The 5,304-nt window shown below is 50.2% G+C and overlaps 1 pseudogene; it reads left to right on the top strand.

Annotated features, from left to right (window-relative positions):
* The first annotated feature begins 777 nt into the window (after positions 1 to 777).
* Positions 778 to 1,782, top strand: LOC116547240 (annotated as a pseudogene).
* Positions 1,783 to 5,304: the final 3,522 nt, after the last annotated feature.

The raw sequence follows: 5,304 nt of genomic DNA, 5'->3' as shown, positions 1-5,304 counted from the left end.
CTTTTTATAAACTGAAACAGAGTCTCGCTCCGTCGCCAGGCTGGAGTGCATTGGTGCGATCCCTGCTCATTGCAACTTCCATTTTCCGGTTTCAAGCAACTCTCCTGCCTCAGGCTCCCGAATAGCTGGATTACAGGCAGGCGCCGCCATGCCCGGCTAAACAGACCTTTCCTTTTGTGAGAGGGACGCCAGCGTGGACAGCCGGGATGGGAGACGAAACTGAGCGGAAGTGAGAGTCACTTTGCTGCCCGGCACGTTGTCTCACACGTGTAATCTCGGCACTTTGGGAGACTGAGGCTGGGGAGTCGCCCCAGCCCGGGAGTTTATGAACGGCGTGGTCAGCATGAGACCCCTGTCTCTACTTTTAAAAATAAAAATAAGATATTTTGGGCAGAGAGAAGTGCCTGTGCAAAGGCCCTGAGGTGAGCGTTTGCCAGGTTTGTTCAAGGAGCAGAGGGGACGGTGTGAGGGGGAGAGGGCCTGGGGAGTTCGTGCTCATCTGAGGGCGATGGGAAAGGGGTGACACTTGGGCCTCCCACGTGCTGTGAGAAAAGCTCTTCCTTGCTGTCGGTGGGAGGCCTCGAGGCAAGGAAGGTGTGAGGCCTTCACGGCCCAGCTGGTTGGAGAACGTTGCAGCTCCATGGCCCTTCTCCCCCTCCAGCCTCCCTGCCCTTCGCTGTCCTATGGCTGGTGAACGCCCCGCATAAGTGAGGATTTTACTGTGGGGATGACTCCATCCGGTACCCCTACCGTCCAGACACCATCACCCACGGGCTCATGGCCGGGGTCACCAACACAGCCACCGTCATCCTTGTAAGGCAGGAGGGGTTCAGAGGGACAGGGAGGGGGGCGGGATGGGGTACAGCCTTACCCTGGGTTCCTGATGGGGGGTGGCCTGGAGGCCTGTGGGAGGCTGGGGGACACAGCCTTGCCCCGAGTGGTACTTGTGGCTAATAGGAACCCCCTTTTGTTTTTTGAGATGGAGTTTCGCTCTTGTTGCCCAGGCTGGAGTGCAATGGCAGGGTCTCAGCTCACTGTAACCTCCGCCTCCTGGGTCCAAGTGATTCTCTTGCCTCAGTCTCCCCAGTAGCTGGGACTCCAGCCGTGCGTCATCACACCTGGCTAGTTCTGTATTTTTAATAGAGACGGGTTTCACCATGTTGTTCTGGCTGGTCTTGAATGCTCGACCTCAGGTGATCTGCCCGCCTCAGCCTCCCAAAGTGCTGGGATGGCAGGCGTGAGCCACCGAGCCCGCCTAGGGCCCTTTGAGAGTCCCCAGCTCTGCAGCAGCCTTGGGGAGGCCTGTGGGGAGGACCGAGGCCCAGTGAGGGCCCACGGGCTGACCGGGACCCCCGCTGTTCGCTGTGGCTGCCCCACGCACAGGCCTCAGTGGGAGAAGCCTACCTGGTGCACACAGACCAGCTCTATTCCCGCTCCGACTTCAACAACTACGTGGCTGCCGTGTACAAGGTGCTGGGGACCTTCCTGTTCAGGGAGGCCGTGAGCCAGTCTCTGATGGACCTGGCCAAGTACACTATCGGCCGCCTGCGCCCCAACTTCCTGGCCGTCTGTGACCCCGAGTGGAGCCGGGTCAACTGCTCAGTCTACGTGCAGCTGGAAAGGCTGTCCAGGGGAAACGCTGCTGACATCGCCGAGGCCAGGTGGGTGTGGACGAGCAGCCTTCACTCTGGGGGGCAGTGGGAGCTGAAGAAGCCCCAGAAGCCAGATGGTGAGGAACCAGCAGGCAGGTGGTCAGGCAGGAGCGAGGCCTCAGGGCTCCAGGTGCCCCGCAGACAGCAGGAGGCTGTGGGGAGCATGCTCTGTCTGCCCCTAGTCTCATCCCTGCCCTCTTCTGAGCTGTCTTCTTCTTCTTCTTTTTTTTTTTTTTAAAGATGGGGTTTCACCATGATGGCCAGGCTGGTCTTGAACTCCTGACCGCAGGTGATCCACTCACCTCGGCCTCCCAAAGTGCTAGGATTACAGGCGTGAGCCACCGCGCCCGGCCATGCGCTGTCTTCTTACAGTCTCTACTGATAGGTCCTTAAACGTTTCAACTCATCATTGTCCTTTTTAAAAAATCAAAATATTGACTGGCAAGCCTAGGGTAATGTCAGACCAAAAAAAAAAAAAATCAAAATAAAATTTGTGTAAGATAAAAGTCACCATTTCTTCCATTTTAATGTGTACAGTTCATTTTTAGTACATTCACAGTGCTGTACAGCCATCTCCTCTACCTAATTCCAGAATATTTTCATCTCATCAGAAGTAAACCCCTCAGCATGGGTAACATGGCAAAACCCCATCTCTATGACAAATCAAAAAATTAGGCTGAGCTAGGTGGCTCACACCTATAATCCCCACACTTTGGGAGGCTGAGGCGGGCAGATCACCTGAGGTTGGGTGTTTGAGACCAGCCTGGCCAACATGAGGAAATCCTATCTCTACTAAAAATACAAAATTAGCCAGGCATGGTGGCACACGCTTGTAATCCCAGCCACTCGGGGGGCTGAGGCAGGAGAATCGCTTGAGCCCGGGAGGTGGAGGTTGTGGTGAGCTGAGATTGTGTCATTGCAGTCCAGCCTGGGCAACAAGAGTGAAACTCCATCTCAAAGAAAAAAAAAATAGCCAGACCTGGTGGTGGTCACCTGCAGTCCCAGCTACTGGAGAGGCTGATTGGGAGGGTCACTTGAACTCGGGAGGTAGAGGTTTCAGTGAGCCAAGGTTGTGCCTACCCCAGGCTGGGTGATAGAGTGAGACACTGTCTCAAAAAAATGAAAGGAAAGGAAACAAAGAACCCCTGTACCCATTAGCTGTCACTCGTCCCCTAGCCCCTGGCAACCACCACTATCCTATTTTCTGTCTGTAGATTTGCCTGTTCTCAACGTTTCATATAAACAGAGTCATACACTATGTGGTCTTTGGTGTCTGCCTTCTCTTTTTCTTTTTCTAATTTTTTTTTTTTTTTTTGAGACGGAGTTTCGCCCCTGTTGCCCAGACTGGAGTGCAATGGTGTGATCTTTGCTTACCACAACCTCCGCCTCCTGGGTCCAAGCGATTGTCCTGCCTCTGCCTCCTGCTTAGCTGGGACTACAGGCACCCACCAACACGCCTGGCTGATTTTGTATTTTTTACTAGAGACGGGGTTTCTCCAGGTTGGCCAGGCTGGTCTCAAACTACTAACCTCAGGTGACCCGCCCACCTTGGCCTCCCAAAGTGCTGGGATTATAGTCATGAGCCACTGTGCCCAGATTCTTTTTCTAATTAAAAAAGTTTTGGGGGGCTGTGCAAGATGGCTCACACCTGTAATCCCAGCACTTTGGGAGGCTGAGGTGGGCAGATCACCTGAGGTCAGAGTTCGAGACCAGCCCAGCCACCATGGTAAAAACCCATCTCTACTTAAAATACAAAAATTAGCTGGGTGTAGTGGTGCATGCCTATAAACCCAGATGCTCAGGAGGCCGAGGCAGAGAATCGGTTGAACCCGGGAGGCAGAGACTGCAGTGAGCCAAGATGGTGCCGTTGCACTCCAGTCTGAGAGAGAGAGTGAGACTCTGATTTAAAAAAAAAAAATTAGGACCGGGCGCGGTGGCTCAAGCCTGTAATCCCAGCACTTTGGGAGGCCGAGGCGGGTGGATCACGAGGTCAAGAGATCGAGACCATCCTGGTCAACATGGTGAAACCCCGTCTCTACTAAAAATACAAAACATTAGCTGGGCATGGTGGCGCGTGCCTGTAATCCCAGCCACTCAGGAGGTTGAGGCAGGAGAATTGCCTGAACCCAGGAGGCAGAGGTTGCGGTGAGCCGAGATCGCGCCATAGCACACCAGCCTGGGTAACAGCAGTGAAACTCCGTCTCAAAAAAAAGAAAAAAAAAATTGGCCAGACGTGGTGGTTCACACTTGTAATTCCAGCACTTTGGGAGGCCGAGGTGGGCAGATCACTTGACGCCAGGAATTCGAGACCAACCTGATCAACATGGAGAAATCCCATCTCTAGTAAAAATACAAAAATTAGCCTGGCCTGGTTTTGGATGCCTGTAATCCCAGCTACTCAGGAGGCTGAGGCGGGAGAATCGCTTGAACCTGGGAGGCGGGGGTTGCAGTGAGCTGACTGTGTTCCAGCCTGGGAGACACGAGACTCTGTCTCAAAAAAAAAATTGTTTTTGTTTTTCTCAAAACTATAGGGAAAAAAAAAGAAAAAAGAAAAAAGAGGGTAAGTAAATAGAATAAAAACAAAATTGTTTTTGTATGTTTTTACTGATTGAACACATTTAGTGCGATCTTGTGTTTTGGAAGTTCATGTTGTAATGTTCTGTCAATTTTTGCTTTATGGATTTTGGAGTTCTGTGGTTTACTACATTTACCTTTATAATTGCTATATCTTTTTGATAGATTGACCTTTTCATCATCATAGAATGATACATATGAGTTTTGTCTCAACAATTTTTGTCTTGATGTCCATTTTGTCTCATATTAATATAGCTATTTTGGCTCTCTTTTCGTTACTGTTTGCATGGAATATTTTTTTTTTCCAATCTTGTCCTTTCAACCTATTTATGTCTCTGACTCTAAAGTAAGTCTCTTATGCCTTGCATAAAATTGGGCCATGTTTTTTATGTATTGTGCAGTCTCTGATGTTTTCGAGAGAGAGGCTCACTTTGTTACCCAGGCTGGAAGACGGTGATCTCAGTTCACTGCAGCCTTGGACTCCCAGGCCAAGCCATCTTCCAGCCTCAGCTTCCCGAGTGGCTAGGACTGGCCGCCACATTCAGCTACCACTTATTTATGTTTTTTGTAGAAACGGGGTTTTGTCATGTTGCCCAGGCTGGTCTTGAACTCTTCAGCTCAGGCGATCCACCCCTTGTGGCCTCCCAAACTGCTGGGATTACACGTGTATGCCAGCACACCCAGCCAGATCTCTGACTTTTTATTTTGTGTGTGTGTGTGTGTTTTTCCAGCCTATGTTAATCTTTTTATTTTATTAAGGCATTTAATGAATCTCTGACTTTCAGTGGGAGTGTTTAATCTATTTACAGTCAGTGTAATTACTGATAAGGAAGGACCTCTGTCATTTTGTTTAGGGTTGCCCAGATTATGTCTTCCTTTTTCAGTTCCTTGTCACTGTCTTTTTTTTTTTTTTTTTTTTTTTTGCCTTAAATTTTTCTTTTAGTGATGAGGGTCTTGCAATTTTGCCCAGGACTTGAACTCCTGGGCTCAAACCATCTCTGCCTTCCAAGTAGCTGGGACTACAGGCATACATCACCACATCTGACTGGTTTTTACTTTTTTTTTTTTTTTTTTTTTT

The sequence above is a fragment of the Sapajus apella genome, unplaced genomic scaffold, assembly GCF_009761245.1.
Source record: "Sapajus apella isolate SASKATOON/1434 unplaced genomic scaffold, GSC_monkey_1.0 scaffold2467, whole genome shotgun sequence".
Classification (NCBI taxonomy): Eukaryota; Metazoa; Chordata; class Mammalia; order Primates; family Cebidae; genus Sapajus; species Sapajus apella.
The sequence above is the reverse complement of the archived record's forward strand: the minus strand, read 5'-3'. Positions and strand labels throughout refer to the sequence as shown.